The sequence below is a fragment of the Ranitomeya variabilis genome, chromosome 8 (genome assembly GCF_051348905.1).
Source record: "Ranitomeya variabilis isolate aRanVar5 chromosome 8, aRanVar5.hap1, whole genome shotgun sequence".
Classification (NCBI taxonomy): Eukaryota; Metazoa; Chordata; class Amphibia; order Anura; family Dendrobatidae; genus Ranitomeya; species Ranitomeya variabilis.
The window spans coordinates 120,892,221-120,912,808 of record NC_135239.1 but is presented as its reverse complement, the minus strand read 5'-3'; positions in this window follow the sequence as shown (position 1 = coordinate 120,912,808).

Sequence of the window (20,588 nt, the reverse complement as noted above, 5' to 3'; positions counted from 1 at the left end):
ACTACTGAGCCTGCTGATCCATTTCTCTCCCCTGCCAGGGACTTTGCAGTGAAATAGAATTGCAGTTCTAATAATGTCTATATTTCTATATAGAGCTTAGAAGGATTCAGCTAGTCAATATTTAATCTTTTGATATACAGTAAGTCCTAATGCAAATAGAAGAATTAAATGGATAGAAGGATAAAATGAGCAATTGTAAGTACAGTGTGCCATATAATATGATGACTGCAAAATATTAAGGGGGATAAAAACTTTGATTTATTAAGGTTCTCAGAAAAAAAAAAGAATTGAATGGCACTAGGAGCTGTAGTGCATTTCAAGGCATACAACATATGATCCTTCAGGACTAAAAAAACGGTTGCTTTTAGCCACTGGGAACTGGTGCTTCGCATATAATAGTTAAAAAGATAGTCCATAGAAAATAGAAAAAGAAATGCGGCACTCACCCAGTTTGCAGTGAAGTTGATGTCTTTTATTTTACCAGGTAAAAAGCAGGTAAAAAGTGAGGGTGCGGGGAGTGAACAGCAGTACGACGGCCGTTTTGCGCACTCAGCGCTTCTACCGGGTCCATGTGAAACATTAAAATTATGTAATTTCCTTTATAGGGAACACTGACTAGCAAGTCTAAAGAATTCTTATTAAAATGTGTACAAAATAGTTTTTACAGAGAGTACAACACTATTTGATCACAAATGCTGACTGCAAACTTTCAGGATTACAAAAATATCTCCATATCTAGTTTATCATTTAAACCAATGGGACCTTGGGCATTAGCCTTCATTATCCATCTGGCTTCATGCTTTAGGAGCAGTTTGTTGTGATTGCCACCCTGGGGGGGAAAATTAACTATTTCAAGACCAGCAAAGTGCAACAAGTTAGGGTTTGCGCTGTTTCTCCTCCATGTGTAATTAAACGTAATCGACCTTTGCCTGATACCACAGAGTTATACAGAGTATATAGTTTTGTAAACAGCTATTAAATCTCCTCTCAGTCTTCTTTTTTGCAAGCTAAACATTCCTAAATCCTTTTAACGTTCCTCATAGGACATGGTTTTCAGACCAGTCACCATTCTGGTCCCTCTTCTCTGAACTTGCTCCAGTCTGTTGATGTATTTTTTAAAATGTGGTGCCCAAAACTGGACACAGTATTCCAGATGAGGTCTGACCAAAGAGGAGTAGAGGACTATAATGACTTCACGTGATCTAGACTGTTATCTGTTAATAGATCCCAGAATTGTATTTGCCCTTTTTGCTGCTGCATCACACTTTTGACTCATGTTCAGTCTGTGATCTATTAGTATACCCAAGTCTTTTTCACATGTGCTGTTGCTTAGCCCTGTTCCTCCCATTCTGTATATGCTTTTTTAATTTTTAAATTTTTATTGCCCAAATGTAGTACTTTGCATTTTTCCCTGTTAAACAACATTCCATTAGTTGCAGCCCACTGCTCCAGTTTATTTATATATTTATGAATCCTCTTTGTCTCTTCTCTAGTATTATCTATCCCTCCTAGCTTTGTGTCATCAGCAAATTTAATCAGTTTACCCTCAATTCCTTAATCTAAATCATTGATAAAGATGTTGAACAATACAGGGCCCAGGATAGAGCCCTGAGGTCCCCCACTTGAGACATTCTTCCAACTGGATGTGCAGCCATTTACGACCACTTTTGGGTCCGATCACTAAGCTAGTTATGAATCCACCTAACAGTTGCCTTGTCCATTCCATATTTAGTCATTTTTTCAATAAGGATTGTGTGAGATACTTTGTCAAATGCTTTGCTGAAGTCAAGATATACTAGATCTACAACATTTCCCTGATCCACCCAGTCAGTGATTCTGATAATGAGAGTTTATCCTACCAATGAGTTCTTCCTGTGTGGGGGTAGTAGCTTCCCTAATACTCAAGAAAAAATATATAGTAGTACAGGGAAACCAGAATCAAAATCATATATAAATGCCCTAACTAAAAAATACTCTTTATTGTTAAAACCAAGGCAAACTCAAAGTGACAAAAAAACAAAACAGGTGCTCAAACACAAAAAACGTATACCCACAACCTAATGGGAAGACTAGACCACCCTAGCTTGAACATCTATACTAACCCCTTCCTGGCTGCGGAGGTTGACGCCCTAGGGGGGAACATTGTGGCGCCCCCGCTCCACGATGGCTGGCCCTGCACGCCCTGATGTGTCCTACAGCCACTAGTGAGAGCCCCTACCCACAGACTAGAGGGTCCTCTATCACTATACAGAGAAATTCTATGCTAGGGAAGAACTAGGTCCCCAATGAGTATAAAAACAATGTATGAACACATGGCGAATTTATGATGAAGAAGAATATAATACCGCTCTATTGATGAGCAATTCTGTTCCAGCCAAGGTGGTTTTGAAGACCCATACTGGATGTTCCACCTTATGGAACCAAAATGACCAGATCACCTATGCCATCCACATAATTGGGGACCTCTCTTATACTTTGACCTGATATATAAATCAACAATATACATCCCGTGCAGGTAAGACTGATGCTGATATCATACACAACCTGCATAAAAAGATCATAATCAGTGGAATATATGGATACTCATCTCTGGTTGCATTCACGATAATTCATCAGCCACCATTACTTATCAGCGCCTCAACGCGTTCCGCCTACTTAAGCTCCTCAGGAGGCCTGATACTCGGATGATATGTGTCATATCTAATGATAAATGGCTATCTTCCCAATACAGTTCACCTACTTTTATAATTACCGCCAGGTTCCCCGCCGAAGCGAGGTGCCTCCCCTCCATTTCCTGTAGCGTCCAGGGGTAACTCCTGCGCATTCCCGTTCTGGACCGTAAACAGGACGGAGGGTCCCTCCCCTTTCTAACCAATGACGTCATGGCAGACTATTACGCCTGCTCCTCTTGGAACACACGCCAGTATGATGAGTCCGCCGGAGCGAGATGTCTCCCCTCCATTTCCTGTAGCGTCCAGGGGTAACTCCTACGCATGCCCGTTCTGGACCGTAAACAGGACGGAGGGTCCCTCCCCTTTCTAACCAATGACGTCATGGCCGACTATTGCGCCTGCTCTTCTTGGAGCACACGCCAGTATGATAAGTCCGCCCCTTGTGATGCCGGTCTCTGACCACTCTCGGTCCCAGCGTGTCAAAGAAAGGGGGAGTGTCCGCATTCAACAGACAACATTTTCTACCCACTTCGAAGAAAAGGCTCTCCCAGGGTAACTCAGCACCAATCTCATGTCCATATCTAAGAAAAGGGGGATCAATATCCCAAATACAGTGCACTAGCGCAAAAAGACGCTGAATGTGTATAGTGTAAATACACACATTTATGGTTATCATTTATGCTTGCTAAACAGCCTCAAATGACAGCTTCTAGGTCCCACTTTCTGGTACCTACCCACACAAGCCGCATAGGCGGTCACTCCGCAGATTCCCGGCCAATATCAATCCTCTAGGGTATTCAGCCCGACAATAAGAAAAGGGATAATGAACCTAATAATTACACAAGTGGGGGCCAGAAGAATATATAGGGCGGTGTAGCCTGCATTCCATAAACACATAGGCATATTGACTGATGTTAGGGACAATAAACATTGTGTAGTGCAATCTCAAGATAGCCCACAAAGATGGAGTGGGATGTCATACCTACATATGTCCCTAGTGACCAGGCTAATATGTGCAACCAGGCGGTAAGTATGAAAAGCAGATAAACCCAAAGATATATAACGAAATGATGAAAAATTCAATATATCATGGAAATCCATGTAATTCACCAGAAGTGGGGAATCCATCAAAACATTGGTATAGCAAAATTAACTTATAAAAGGCTAACAAATAAACTCTACAGACCATGTGGTGGAGAGATGTCTGCCACCCATTTACAGGAAACATGCATACGATATCAGCTCATTAAGACCCTTTGGTTCCAGGGATTCTAACCTAAAGATCCACTCGCATTCACGTTGGAGAATCATTTTGTCATGATTTCCCCCTCTTGGGTTCATCTTGACCACCTCTATAATCATGAATCTCACCTCCGTTGGATCCCCCCTGTGGTACGTGTGCATTTGTTTGGTCAGTGGGGTGTCTCTTTTGTTACGAATATCCCCCATATGCTCCCCCACTCTTCTCCTGAACTCCCTCTAAAGGCCCCGTCTCACATAGCGAGATCGCTAGCGAGATCGCTGCTGAGTCACAAGTTTTGTGACGCAACAGCGACCTCAGTAGCGATCTCGCTATGTGTGACACGTACCAGCGATCAGGCCCCTGCTGCGAGATCGCTGGTCGTGTCGGAATGGCCTGGACCTTTTTTTGGTCGTTGAGGCCCCGCTGACATCGCTGAATCGGTGTGTGTGACACCGATCCAGCGATGTCTTCACTGGTAACCAGGGTAAACATCGGGTTACTAAGCGCAGGGCCGCGCTTAGTAACCCGATGTTTACCCTGGTTACCAGCGTAAATGTAAAAAAAAACAAACACTACATACTCACCATCTGATGTCCGTCAGGTCCCTTGCCGTCTACTTCCTGCTCTCACTGACTGCCGGCCGTACAGTGAGAAGTGAGAGCACAGCAGTGACGTCACCGCTGCGCTCTGCTCTCAGTGTACGGCGGCTCAGTCAGAGCAGGAAGCAGACGGCAAGGGACCTGGACACCGAAAGGCGAGTATGTAGTGTTTGTTTTTTTTGGTAACCAGGGTAAACATCGGGTTACTAAGCGCGGCCCTGCGCTTAGTAACCCGATGTTTACCCTGGTTACCGGGTGCTGCAGGGGGACTTCGGCATCGTTGATGACAGTTTCAACGATGCCGAAGTCGTTCCCCTGATCGTTGGTCGCTGGGGAGAGCGGTCTGTGTGACAGCTCCCCAGCGACCACACAGCGACTTACCAACGATCACGGCCAGGTCGTATCGCTGGTCGTGATCGTTGGTAAATCGCTTAGTGAGACGGGGCCTTTAGTTTTCCCCACATAGTCTCTCGGACAGGAGCAGGAAGCCAAATACACCACACCTGCTGTCTTACAGTTGGAAAATTCACGTTGGTAAAAGATTTTACCCGTGGTGGAGCTCTGAAACTTTTTACAAGGTCTCATCCAATTACATAGGCTACAATCGCCACATTTGAAAAAAACACATGGTCTCCTGTCCAACCATGTGTCCCCTGGCTTCGGTCTCTGATACTGGCTATGCACCAGCAAATCCCTGATAGATTTGCCCTTTCTAAACGTGATATTAGGGTGTTCACCCACTATGTCCGTAAGGTCGGGATCAAATCTAAGCACATCCCAGTGTCTGGTAAGGATCTTTCTAATATCCTGGTGCTGCGTATCAAAAGTGCCGATAATCCTCAGCATGTCACCCGACTCCTCCCTCGTGCGTTTCTGCAGTAGGGCTTGTCTATCTGTCTTCCTTGCAGCATCATAGGCCCTATTCAGGACATATCTAGGGTACCCCTTCTCATCAAATCTATTAAACATGTCCCCTGCCTGACTTTTGAACATGTCATACCTAGAGCAATTCCTCCTCAATCTTAGGAATTGACCCTTAGGGATCCCTCTCTTAAGAGAGGCTGGATGGTGGCTCTGCCAATGTAGTAAGCTGTTAGTGCTTGTTGGTTTCCTATAAATGTTTGTAGCAACTCCCCCATTTGCCTCTTTCACAATTCACAGATCCAGGAACGCCAATTCTTCATTCTCAATTTCAGAGGTGAATCTCAGGCCCACATCATTCACATTCAGATGTATCATGAATTCCTCAAAACTCTCCTTGGAGCCTGTCCACACCAAAAACACATCATCAATATATCTATACCAAATAGATATATGCTCATGCCACCATCTATCGTCACCTCCAAAGACGATGGTCTCCTCCCACCAGCCCAGGAACATATTTGCATACGATGGGGCACAAGGACACCCCATCGCAGTGCCCCTGAGCTGGTGGAAGTATTTCCCGTCAAAGTTGAATGCATTATGGGTAAGAATATATTGAAGTAATGTAAGCACAAAATCATTGTGCTCCCAGCACGCATCCGATCTTTGTTGTAAAAAGTGTCTCACCCCATTAACCCCCGCTTGATGCGGGATGCTGCTGTACAGTGCTTCAATATCGATGGAAGCCAACCAAGCATTTTGTCCCAAATGCAATCCTTCTAGCTTGAGTAATAAATCAGATGTGTCTCTCAAGTAGGACGGGATGGATGTGACGAAGGGGCGAAGGACCTGATCCACATACAACCCACAATTCTGTGTTAAGGAGTCCACCCTGGAGACAATAGGACGTCCCTTAAGGGGGTGGCACCCCTTACGTATCTTGGGGAGTGTGTAAAACGTCGCCACCAAAGGACATTTCGGTAACAAAGTTAAATTCATTTAGTGAAATCAATTTCAGGGACAGAGCTTCCTCCAGAATAAGTCTCAACTTGTTCCTAAAAGTCTCAAGTGGGTTCGTGGTAAGTACCTCATACGTTGTCCTATCCTGTAGAATCGAGGTGCACATAGCACGGTACTCAGGGTGATTCATGATAACTAAGTTTCCCCCCCTTATCGGAGGGTTTTATAACCAGTTGGTCATTTCTCCTAAGGGCATCTAGTGCCCCCCGTTCACTCTCCGTGAGGTTATCCTCAGTATACCAATCTTTTTTCCCCAGCTTTTTGAGGTCCCTTTCCACCAATAGTGAGAACAGGTCAATGTTTCCCGTATCCCCCTGTGGTGGCATTCTTACGCTTTTATTTTTCAGTGAGGTAAACGGCCCTTTTCCTTCCTCAGGAGTCCTGTTATTCACCTGAAGTAGACGACACAGGGCTTCATACCCTTCCGTGTCTTCCTCATTCAAACCCGTGGCATTCCTCACGGGTGTTGTGCTTGAAAAATTTTTGCCATTTTAATTTTCTACAGAAAAGGTTCAGGACTTTAACCCACTCAAACAATTGTAATTGTAGGTTGGAACAAAATTAAGACCTCTCTGGAGTACGCTATATTCTTCCCTTGAGAGTGTGTGCGAGGACAGGTTAATAATTTGACCCCTAGTCAATTGAGTCGGGTTCTGAGCTGGTATCCTGTACTCACACCCCGCTCCAAAAAAGAGAGAGATGATGATGAAGAGGCCCCAGGTGGATGAGCCGGAGCCGAGTTGGGTGCCAGGAACGGAGTCTGTTGTGAATTCCGCTCTTGGGCTCCCTCCCGTGGTTGTAAGTGGCACTTTTGTGAGTTCTGCTCTTGGGCTCCCTCCGGTGGTTTTAAGTGGTACTGCTGCTCCTTGGATGTAGTAGTCAGCAGCTGCTTCCACTGATTGTCTTTCTGGCTCGGCTATTTAGCCTGGTTCTATCCTTCAGCCTGTGCCAGTTGTCAATGGTTCCTGGTTGGATTCACATCTCTGCTTGGATTTCCCTGATATTCTGACCAGTTCAGCAAAGATAAGTCCTTGCTTTGTTCTTTTGCAGTCCACTTGTTGTGGACTTAATCTTTCTGCACTTTCTATGTTTTTTCTAGTGCAGCTTGTCAGTATGGATTTATTCAGTTAAGCTGGAAGCTCTGGGAAGCAGATTTACCCTCCACACCTTTAGTCAGGTGTGGAGATTTTTGTAAACTCTGTGGTGGATTTTTCTAGTTTTTAATACTGACCGCACAGTATTCTGTCCTGTTCTATCTATCTAGCTAAGAAGTGGCCTCCTTTGCTACATCCTGGTTTCATTCTGCGTATGTCATTTCCCTCTCCACTCACAGTCAATATTTGTGGGGGGGCTGTCCTATCCTTTGGGGATTTTCTCTGAGGCAAGATAGCTTTCCTGTTTCTATCTTTAGGGGTAGTTAGTCCTCCGGCTGTGACGAGGTGTCTAGGGAGTGACAGGAACATCCCACGGCTACTTCTAGTGTTGTGTTAAGCTCAGGAACTGCGGTCAGTACAGGTACCACCTCCTCCAGAGCACGTCCCATGTTGCTCCTAAACCACCAGCTCATAACAGGAGTCATAGTGCCTAAGCCATTCCTGTGTGCTCCTTTTCCCCTCTTCCCGGGTCTCCCCTTTCCGCCTTGCCATCCTGTCTAGTCTGATGGCCCCTGAAGAACTGCGTCCTACCACCTGTAAAATCAGACCTCTTTGTGTCGGATGTGTCTATATCTGAGGAAGATGCTTCAGACGATCTTTCTGCCTGAGGAGTAACAACCTGATTTTCATTAAAGTCTTTCAGATCCCTTTGAAATTGTAGGTGTTTTCTCTCCTTGAGTAATGCCTGATATCTCTCAACAGAGGTCTGTAGCAGCCCCTCCCTCCTGTTGAAGTCTGGGTCAGACTTACACTTAAGGACCCGTTCAATGAGTTGATTGAGCTGGCTGGTTGCTTTCTCAAAAACTTTTTTCTCTTCAATCAAGAGAATTTGCATGAATCTAATGGATGACTCCACAGATTCTTTGAACCAAATGCTCAAGAACTCTGGTGATGCAATCCTTTGTGAGGGGGTAATATTGATCCTTAATCCCCTAGGGACAATTCGATTTTTCAAGTAATTTTCTAGTGCCCTAATCTCACACCAGGATTTGAGATATTCTTTGTAACCACCATACACCTCATTAAAAAAAAATTCTTCAAGGCAAGGGGGCCTGTACCAACCTCCTGTGTCCCACCTACACTGAATGCCTGGTTGGCATCTTCTAACCACAAATCTGAGTTTACAGGTCCCGCCAAGAAACTTGCCATACCAGGCTTGGAAGCAGACAAATAATACTCAAGAAAAAATATATAGTAGTACAGGGAAACCAGAATCAAAATCATATATAAATGCCCTAACTGTTGTGAATTTGGTTTCTGGGATCCCCCGGTGGTCACTGGTGGTACTGAACTTGTGTGCTTCATCGCCTCTGTTCACCTGTTTCCATCAGGATGTGGGAGTTGTCTATTTAGACTTGCTCCTCAGTCATTTCTATGCCGGCCAACAATGTTACCAGAAGCCTTTCTGTTGCATGTTCCTGCTCCTAGACTACTATCAGCTAAGTTGGACTTGTAGTCCTAAGTTTGTTTTGCATTTTTGTTCCAGTTCTCTGTGATTGTTTATTTCTGAGTCTGGAAGCTCTTGTGAGCTGAAATTGCCACTCTGGTGTCATGAGTTGATATTAGAGTCTTAAAGTAATTTCAGGATGGTGTTTTGAAAGGGTTTTCAGCTGACTGTGAAGTTCCCTTTTCTGTCTTCCTACTATCTAGTAAGCGGACCTCAATTTGCTAAACCTATCTTCATACTTCGTATGTCAATTTCCTCTGAAATCACCGACAATATATGTGGGGGCTACTGTCTGCCTTTGGGGGAAAATTTCTCTAGAGGTAAGCCAGGTCTGTATTTTCCTCTGCTAGGGTCAGTCAGTTCTCCGGCTGGCGCTGGGCGTCTAGGGATAAAACGTAGGCACGCTACCCGGCCACTGTTATTTGTGCGGTAGGTTTAGCTCACAGTCAGCTCGAGTTCCCATCTTCCAAGAGCTAGTCCTTTTTGTATGCTTTACTACGTTCTCTTGCCATTGAGAACCATGACAGTTTGGCCGGCCAAGGGTTAAAATTATTGGCAGAAGAAAGGAGAGAAAAGAAGTCTGCAGAGAATTTTTTTTTTTTTTTTCCTGAGTTTGCTCATTAGTTGATTCACTAGCATCTCTGCTTACTGCAGCCTTCGTCTCTCTCTCCTTCTAATCCTTGAATGGTTCTGATTTCACCTGATGAAAATGGATCCTCAGAGTTTAGCTACAGGTCTGAACAATCTCTCTATGAAGGTTCAAAGTTTACAGGATTTTGTAATTCATGCTCCTATATCTGAACCTAGAGTACCTTTGCCTGAATTTTTCTCCGGGGGTAGATCTCGCTTCCAGAATTTCAAACATAATTGTAAATTATTTTTGTCTCTGAGATCTCGCTCCGCTGGAGATCCTGCACAGCAGGTCAGGATTGTAATATCCTTGCTCCGGGGCGACCCTCAGGATTGGGCATTTGCTTTGGCACCAGGGGATCCTGCATTGCTCAATGTGGATGCGTTTTTCCTGGCTTTGGGGTTGCTTTATGAGGAACCTCATTTAGAGATTCAGGCTGAAAAAGCCTTGATGGCCCTGTCTCAAGGGCAAGATGAGGCTGAAATATACTGCCAAAAATTTCGTAAGTGGTCTGTGCTTACTCAGTGGAATGAGTGCGCCCTGGCGGCGAATTTCAGAGAGGGTCTCTCTGATGCCATTAAAGATGTTATGGTGGGGTTCCCTGTGCCTGCAGGTCTGAATGAGTCCATGACAATGGCTATTCAGATTGATCGGCGTTTGCAAACCTGTGCACCATTTGGCGGTGTCTACTGAGAAGGCGCCAGAGATTATGCAATGTGATAGAATTCTGTCCAGAAGCGAACGACAGAATTTTAGGCGAAAAAATGGGTTATGCTTCTATTGTGGCGATTCAACTCATGTTATATCAGCATGCTCTAAACGTACTAAGAAGGTTGATAAGTCTGTTTCAATTGGTACTTTACAGTCCAAGTTTATTCTATCTGTGACCCTGATTTGCTCTTTATCGTCTATTACCGCGGACGCCTATGTCGACTCTGGCGCCGCTTTGAGTCTTATGGATTGGTCCTTTGCCAAACGCTGTGGGTTTAATTTAGAGCCTCTGGAAGTTCCTATACCTCTGAAGGGTATTGACTCCACGCCATTGGCTAGTAATAAACCACAATACTGGACACAAGTAACTATGCATATTAATCCGGATCACCAGGAGATTATTCGCTTCCTTGTGTTGTATAATCTACATGATGTGTTGGTGCTTGGATTGCCATGGCTGCAATCTCATAACCCAGTCCTCGACTGGAAAGCAATGTCTGTGTTAAGCTGGGGATGTCAGGGGACTCATGGGGACGTACCTTTGGTTTCCATTTCGTCATCTATTCCCTCTGAGATTCCGGAATTTTTATCTGATTATCGTGACGTTTTTGAGGAGCCTAAACTTGGTTCACTACCTCCGCACAGAGATTGCGATTGTACAATAGATCTGATTCCGGGCAGTAAGTTTCCAAAGGGTCGTTTATTTAATCTATCTGTGCCTGAACACGCTGCTATGCGGGAATATATTAAGGAGTCCTTGGAAAAGGGACATATTCGTCCTTCGTCATCTCCCTTAGGAGCCGGTTTTTTCTTTGTATCTAAAAAAGATGGCTCTTTGAGGCCGTGTATTGATTATCGGCTTTTGAATAAAATCACGGTTAAATATCAGTATCCTTTGCCACTGCTTACTGATTTGTTTGCTCGAATAAAGGGGGCCAAGTGGTTCTCTAAGATTGATCTTCGTGGGGCGTATAATTTAGTGCGAATTAAGCAGGGGGATGAGTGGAAAACCGCATTTAATACGCCTGAGGGCCATTTTGAGTATTTAGTAATGCCTTTTGGTCTTTCAAATGCCCCTTCAGTCTTTCAGTCTTTTATGCATGACATTTTCCGTGAATATTTGGATAAATTTATGATTGTGTATCTGGATGATATTTTGATTTTTTCGGATGACTGGGACTCTCATGTCCAACAGGTCAGGAGGGTTTTTCAGGTTTTGCGCTCTAATTCCTTGTGTGTAAAGGGTTCTAAGTGCGTTTTTGGGGTTCAAAAGATTTCGTTTTTGGGGTACATTTTTTCCCCCTCTTCCATTGAGATGGACCCTGTCAAGGTTCAGGCTATTTGTGATTGGACGCAACCCTCTTCTCTTAAGAGCCTTCAGAAGTTTTTGGGCTTTGCTAATTTTTATCGTCGATTTATAACTGGTTTTTCTGATGTTGCTAAACCGTTGACTGATTTGACTAAGAAGGGTGCTGATGTTGCTGATTGGTCCCCTGCTGCTGTGGAGGCCTTTCGGGAGCTTAAGCACCGCTTTTCTTCCGCCCCTGTATTGCGTCAGCCTGATGTTACTCTTCCTTTTCAGGTTGAGGTCGACGCTTCAGAAATCGGAGCTGGGGCGGTTTTGTCGCAGAAAAGTTCCGACTGCTCCCTGATGAGACCTTGCGCGTTCTTTTCTCGTAAATTTTCGCCCGCTGAGCGAAATTATGATATTGGTAATCGGGAGCTCTTGGCTATGAAGTGGGCTTTTGAGGAGTGGCGTCATTGGCTTGAGGGGGCTAGACATCAGGTGGTGGTATTGACTGACCACAAGAATTTGATTTATCTTGAGTCTGCCAGGCGCCTGAATCCTAGACAGGCGCGCTGGTCGTTATTTTTCTCTCGGTTTAATTTTGTGGTTTCTTACCTACCGGGTTCTAAAAATGTGAAGGCGGATGCCCTTTCTAGGAGTTTTGAGCCTGATTCCCCTGGTAATTCTGAACCTACAGGTATCCTTAAGGATGGTGTGATATTATCTGCTGTTTCCCCAGACTTGCGACGGGTCTTGCAGGAGTTTCAGGCGGATAGACCTGATCGTTGCCCGCCTGGTAGAATGTTTGTTCCTGATGATTGGACCAGTAGAGTCATCTCGGAGGTCCATTCTTCTGCGTTAGCTGGTCATCCTGGAATCTTTGGTACCAGGGATTTGGTGGCTAGGTCCTTCTGGTGGCCTTCCCTGTCGCGAGATGTGCGAGGTTTTGTGCAGTCTTGTGATGTTTGTGCTCGGGCCAAGCCTTGTTGTTCTCGGGCTAGTGGATTGTTGTTATCTTTGCCTATTCCGAAGAGGCCTTGGACTCACATCTCCATGGATTTTATTTCTGATCTCCCTGTTTCTCAGAAGATGTCTGTCATCTGGGTGGTGTGTGACCGTTTCTCTAAGATGGTCCATTTGGTCCCCTTGCCTAAATTGCCTTCCTCATCCGAGCTGGTTCCTCTGTTTTTTCAAAATGTGGTTCGCTTGCATGGTATTCCGGAGAATATCGTGTCTGACAGGGGAACCCAATTCGTGTCTAGATTTTGGCGAGCGTTCTGTGCTAGGATGGGCATTGATTTGTCTTTTTCGTCTGCTTTCCATCCTCAGACTAATGGCCAGACCGAGCGAACTAATCAGACCTTGGAGACTTATTTGAGGTGTTTTGTGTCTGCGGATCAGGATGATTGGGTTGCCTTTTTGCCCTTGGCGGAGTTTGCCCTCAATAATCGGGCTAGTTCTGCCACCTTGGTTTCTCCTTTCTTCTGTAATTCGGGGTTTCATCCTCGTTTCTCTTCCGGTCAGGTGGAGTCTTCGGATTGTCCTGGAGTGGATGCTGTGGTGGAGAGGTTGCATCAGATTTGGGGGCATGTGGTGGACAATTTGAAGTTGTCCCAGGAGAAGACTCAGCATTTTGCCAACCGCCGTCGTCGTGTTGGTCCTCGTCTTTGTGTTGGGGACTTGATGTGGTTGTCTTCTCGTTTTGTCCCTATGAAGGTTTCTTCTCCTAAGTTTAAGCCTCGGTTCATCGGCCCATACAAGATATTGGAGATTCTTAACCCTGTGTCCTTTCGTTTGGACCTCCCTGCATCTTTTTCTATTCATAATGTCTTCCATCGGTCATTGTTGCGCAGGTATGAGGTACCGGTTGTGCCTTCCGTTGAGCCTCCTGCTCCGGTGTTGGTTGAGGGTGAGTTGGAGTACGTTGTCGAGAAGATCTTGGACTCCCGTGTTTCCAGACGGAGACTTCAGTATCTGGTCAAGTGGAAGGGCTACGGTCAGGAGGATAATTCTTGGGTGACTGCCTCTGATGTTCATGCCTCCGATTTGGTCCATGCCTTTCATAGGGCTCATCCTGATCGCCCTGGTGGTTCTGGTGAGGGTTCGGTGCCCCCTCCTTGAGGGGGGGGTACTGTTGTGAATTTGGTTTCTGGGATCCCCCGGTGGTCACTGGTGGTACTGAACTTGTGTGCTTCATCGCCTCTGTTCACCTGTTTCCATCAGGATGTGGGAGTTGTCTATTTAGACTTGCTCCTCAGTCATTTCTATGCCGGCCAACAATGTTACCAGAAGCCTTTCTGTTGCATGTTCCTGCTCCTAGACTACTATCAGCTAAGTTGGACTTGTCGTCCTAAGTTTGTTTTGCATTTTTGTTCCAGTTCTCTGTGATTGTTTATTTCTGAGTCTGGAAGCTCTTGTGAGCTGAAATTGCCACTCTGGTGTCATGAGTTGATATTAGAGTCTTAACCCCTTAACGACCGCCGATACGCCTTTTAACGGCGGCCGCTAAGGGTACTTAAACCACAGCGCCGTTAATTAACGGCGCTGTGGAAAAAGTGAATAGCGCCCCCCAGAGTCGGATTTTCTCTGGGGTCTCGGTTGCCGAGGGTAGCCGAGACCCCAGAGAACATGATTCGGGGGGGTTTTACCGACCCCCGAGTTGCGATCGCCGGTAATTAACCGTTTACCGGCGGTCGCAACAAAAAAAAAAAAAACGCGATTTGCCGTTTAATTTCTCTGTCCTCCGATGTGATCGCACATCGGAGGACAGAGAAATGTGGTCCCCGATGGCCCCCAATAGCCCCCCAATACTTACCTACCTCCCCCGGTGCTCCTCGTGTCTCCCCATGGGCGCCGCCATCTTTTTTCCGGGAAAAAATGGCGGGCGCACGCGCAGTACGCCCGCCGCCCGGCACCCGGATGTTCTTTGGGGTCTCGGCTGCCGGGGGTAGCCGAGACCCCAAAGAACATGATCGGGGTCGATTTGCACCGACCCCTGCTTTGCGATCGCCGGTAATTAACAGTTTACCGGCGACCGCAAAAAAAAAAAAAAAAAAAAAAGCGATCAGTTATTTCTCTGTCCTCTGATGTGATCGCACATCAGAGGACAGAGAAATAGGGGGATTCGGGGACCCTATCATACTCACCCGGGGTCCCTGGGTCCTCTTCTGTCTTCTCCTGCCGGCCGGCTTTTTCATCATGGCGGGCGCATGCGCAGTGCGCCCGCCATCTGCTGCCATCTGCCGGCCGGCAGGAGAAGACAAGTTGGGGCTAAAATTAGGGTTAGGGTTAGGGTTAGGGTTAGAGTTAGAGTTAGGGTTAGGGTTAGAGTTAGGGTTAGGGTTGGGGCTAAATTTAGGGTTAGGGTTAGGGCTAGGGTTAGGCTACTTTCACACTAGCGTTTTTTGGCTTCCGTCGCAATGCGTCGTTGGAGAAAAAACGCATCCTGCAAAAGTGCTTGCAGGATGCGTTTTTTCTCCATTGGCTTGCATTAGCGACGCATTGCGACGGATTGCCACATGTCGCATCCGTCGTGCGACGGATGCGTCGTGCTTCGGCGGACCGTCGACACAAAAAAAACTACATGTAACTTTTTTGTGCAACGTGTCCCACATATTTCAGTGCCACGTGCCACGTATTTAAGTGACACGTGCCACGTATCAAAGTGCCACGTGCCACATATTTCAGTGCCACGTATCAAAGTGCCACGTGCCACGTATCAAAGTGCCACGTGCCACGTATCAAAGTGCCACGTGCCACGTATCAAAGTGCCACGTGCCACGTATCAAAGTGCCACGTGCCACATATTTCAGTGCCACGTATCAAAGTGCCACGTGCCACGTATCAAAGTGCCACGTGCCACATCTTTCAGTGCCACGTGCCACGTATTTAAGAGACACGTGCCACGTATCAAAGTGCCACGTGCCACATATTTCAGTGCCACGTGCCACGTATCAAAGTGCCACGTGCCACACATTTCAGTGCCACGTATCAAAGTGCCACGTGCCACGTATCAAAGTGCCACGTGCCACGTATCAAAGTACCACGTGCCACATATTTCAGTGCCACGTGCCACGTATCAAAGTGCCACGTGCCACGTATCAAAGTGCCACGTGCCACATCTTTCAGTTTCACGTGCCACGTATTTAAGAGACACGTGCCACGTATCAAAGTGCCACGTATCACGTATTTCAGTGCCACGTATTTAAGTGACACGTATCACGTATAAGTGCCACGTGTCACGTATTTAATTGCCACATATTTAAGTGCCACGTATCAAGATTTTCCATGGAGAACAGACACATCCAGAGATATGTCTGCTCTCCACGGCTGCAGCAACACACTGACAGGAGCCATAGTTCCTGTCGGTGTGTCACTGCGCATGCGCGAGCGAGTTTACCGGCGGTCATTGACCCCGGCACTCTCGCTTAACGGCAGTGCTGCGTGGGAAAGTTCAACGCAGCTGTACTGCTGTTAACCGAGACGCCGGAGTCATTGAACTCCGGAACAGTACGCGATACACTGCTAGGAGCTTCGCTCCTGGCAGTGTATCGCCGGAGAGCAGCCGATCGGCGTGGGACACTCGTTTTATGGATTCTGCGGACAGGGAGTATGAATTTGGTTTATTATTTTTGGATTTTTTCCTGGAGGATCGAAGGCTTCGCCTACCAGTGTGCTGTTGGTGAGTATATACTCTGTGTTATATGTTGTATGTACTGTGTGTCATGTATGTGTATTGTGTGTAGGTGTTTTGTGTAACTTTACAATTGTGCTAAGTCGCCGGACACAGGGACAACTCTCCCATCCTAATACCGGATGGGAGTAGTAGTCCCATACGGCGACTTAGCACAATGGTGGCACTAGCGTCGCATGGGGACACACACACGCACACACACACACGCACACACACGCACACACACGCACACACACGCACACACACACAAGGACTCCATGCTGCTTCACTGGGGGGCGGGGGCTTCCCTCTTCCTGTCCGACGTCACGTCCGGTCCTGGGTGTCAACCCCTCCGTACAAAGACGCCGACACCCAGGACAAAGGCGCTGTGTGTGGAAGGTAATATGGGGCCCTAGGGGGATACGCAGACACGCCGCTGCGTAAAGAATTGACATGTCAATTCTTTTTACGCCGGCGTGTTTGCAGACAAAAGCGCCGCGTTTTTTTGCGGTGTGTCTGAACGGCAAAGTGAATTTCTCATTCACTTTGCCGGCAGACGAAAATGACATTGCACATTTTTGAAAAGCGCCCGCAAAATAGCGCTCAAAAATGCGCTATGTCTGAAAGTAGCCTAAGGCTTCTTTCACACTTGCGTCGGTTGGGATTAGGGTTAGGGGTGTGTTGGATTTAGGGTTTTGATTAGGGTTATGGTTAGGGTTGAGATTAGGGCTGTTTTGGGGTTAGGGTTGTGATTATCGTTAGGGTTGTGATTAGGATTATGGATCGGGTTGAGATTAGGGTTAGGGCTGTGTTGGGGTTAGGGTTGGAGTTAGAATTGGGGGGTTTCCACTGTTTAGGTACATCAGGGGGTCTCCAAACACGACAGCCAATTTTGCGCTAAAAAAGTCAAATGGTACTCCCTCCCTTCTGAGCTCTGCCGTGCGCCCAAACAGTGGTTTACCCCCACATATGGGGGATCAGCGTACTCGGGATAAATTGGACAACAACTTTTGGGGTCCAATTTCTCCTGTTACCCTTGTGAAAATAAAAACTTGGGGGCTAAAAATCTTTTTTGTTGGAAAAAAATATATTTTTTTATTTTCACTACTCTGCATTATAAATTTCTGTGAAGCACTTGAGCTTTCAAAGTTCTCACCACATATCTAGATAAGTTCCTTAGGGGGTCTAGTTTCCAAAATTTGGTCACTTGTGGGGGTTTCTACTGTTTAGGTACATTAGGGGTCTGCAAACGCAACATAACGCCCGCAGACAATTCTATCAAAGTCTGCATTGCAAAATGGCGCTCCTTCCCTTCCGAGCTCTGCCGTGCGCCCAAACAGTGGTTTACCCCCACATATGGGGTACCAGCATACTCAGGACAAATTGGACAACAACTTTTGGGGTCCAATTTCTCTTGTTACCCTTGTGAAAATAAAAATTTGGGGGCTAAAAAAATCTTTTTTGTGGGAAAAAAAATATTTTTTATTTTCACTACTCTGCATTATAAACTTCTGTGAAGCACTTGGGCATTCAAAGTTCTCACCACATATCTAGATAAGTTCCTTGGGGGGTCTATTTTCCAAAATGGGGTCACTTGTTGGGGGTTTCTACTGTTTAGGTACATTAGGGGTCTGCAAAGGCAACATAACGCCCGCAGACAATTCTATCAAAGTCTGCATTCCAAAATGGCACTCCTTCCCTTCCGAGCTCTGCCATGCGCCCAAACAGTGGTTTACCCCCACATATGGGGTACCAGCATACTCAGGACAAATTGGACAACAACTTTTGGGGTCCAATTTCTCTTGTTACCCTTGTGAAAATAAAAATTTGGGGGCTAAAAAAATCTTTTTTGTGGGAAAAAAAATATTTTTTATTTTCACTACTCTGCATTATAAACTTCTGTGAAGCACTTGGGCATTCAAAGTTCTCACCACATATCTAGATAAGTTCCTTGGGGGGTCTATTTTCCAAAATGGGGTCACTTGTTGGGGGTTTCTACTGTTTAGGTACATTAGGGGTCTGCAAAGGCAACATAACGCCCGCAGACAATTCTATCAAAGTCTGCATTCCAAAATGGCACTCCTTCCCTTCCGAGCTCTGCCATGCGCCCAAACAGTGGTTTACCCCCACATATGGGGTACCAGCATACTCAGGACAAATTGGACAACAACTTTTGGGGTCCAATTTCTCTTGTTACCCTTGTGAAAATAAAAACTTGGGGGCTAAAAAATCTTTATTGTTAAAAAATATATATTTTTTATTTTCACGACTCTGCATTATAAACTTCTGTGATGCACTTGGGCATTCAAAGTTCTCACTACACATCTAGATAAGTTCCATGGGGGGTCTAGTTTCCAAAATGGGGTCACTTTTGGGGGGTTTCTGCTGTTTAGGCACATCAGGGGCTCTCCAAACGCGACATGGCGTCCGATCTCAATTCCAGTCAATTTTGCATTGAAAAGTCAAATGGCGCTCCTTTGCTTCCGAGCTCAGCCATGCGCCCAAACAGTGGTTTACCCCCACATATGGGGTGTCGGCGTACTCAAGACAAATTGTACAACAGCTTCTAGGGTCCATTTTCTCCTGTTACCCTTGGTAAAATAAAAATTTGGAGGCAAAAAGATCATTTTTGTAGAAAAAATGCGATTTTTTTATTTTCACGGCTCTACGTTATAAACTTCTGTGAAGCACCTGGGGGTTTAAAGTGCTCACCACACATCTAGATAAGTTCCTTAAGGGGTCTAGTTTCCAAAATGGTGTCATATGTGGGGGGTCTCTACTGTTTAGGCACATCAGCGGCTCTCCAAATGTGACATGGCGTCCGATCTCAATTCCAGCCAATTCTACATTGAAAAAGTAAAACGACACTCCTTCTCTTCCAAGCTCTGCGGTGCGCCCAAACAGTGGTTTACCCCCATATATGGGGTATCGACGTACTCAGGAGAAATTGCAAAACAACTTTTGTGGTCTAATTTCTCCTGTTACCCTTGTGAAAATAAAAATTTGGGGGCAAAAAGATCATTTTTGTAGAAAAAATGAGATTTTTTATTTTCACGGCTCTACGTTATAAACTTCTGTGAAGCACTTGGGGGTTCAAAGTGCTCACCACACATCTAGATAAGTTCCTTGGGGGGTCTAGTTTCCAAAATGGTATCACTTGTGGGGGGTTTCCACTGTTTAGGCACATCAGGGACTCTCCAAACGCGACATGGCATCCGATCTCAATTCCAGCCAATTCTGCATTGAAAAAGTCAAACGGTGCTCCTTCACTTCCAAGCTCTGCGGTGCGCCCAAACAGTGGTTTACCCCCATATATGGGGTATCGACGTACTCAGGAGAAATTGCACAACAACTTTTGTGGTCTAATTTCTCCCGTTACCCTTGTGAAAATAAAAATTTGGGGGCAAAAAGATCATTTTTGTAGAAAAAATGAGATTTTTTATTTTCACGGCTCTACGTTATAAACTTCTGTGAAGCACTTGGGGGTTCAAAGTGCTCACCACACATCTAGATAAGTTCCTTGGGGGGTCTAGTTTCCAAAATGGTATCACTTGTGGGGGGTTTCCACTGTTTAGGCACATCAGGGACTCTCCAAACGCGACATGGCATCCGATCTCAATTCCAGCCAATTCTGCATTGAAAAAGTCAAACGGTGCTCCTTCACTTCCAAGCTCTGCGGTGCGCCCAAACAGTGGTTTACCTCCACATATGGGGTATCGACGTACTCAGGAGAAATTGCACAACAACTTTTGTGGTCTAATTTCTCCTGTTACCCTTGTGAAAATAAGAATTTGTGGGCGAAAAAATCATTTTTGTGAAAACAAATGCGATTTTTTATTTTCACGGCTCTACGTTATAAATTTCTGTGAAGCACTTGGGGGTTCAAAGTGCTCACCACACATCTAGATAAGTTCCTTGGGGGGTCTAGTTTCCAAAATGGTGTCACTTGTGGGGGGTTTCTACTGTTTAGGCACATTAGGGGCTCTCCAAACGCGACATGGCGTCCGATCTCAATTCCAGCCAATTCTGCATTGAAACAGTCAAACGGTGCTCCTTCACTTCCAAGCTCTGCGGTGCGCCCAAACAGTGGTTTACCTCCACATATGGGGTATCGGCGTACTCAGGAAAAATTGCACAACAAAATTTGTGGTTAAATTTCTGTTTTTACACTTGTGAAAATTAAAAAAAATGGTTCTGAAGTAAAATGTTTGCAAAAAAAAGTAAAATGTTAATTTTTTTCTTCCACATTGTTTTAGTTCCTGTGAAGTACGTAAAGGGTTAATAAAC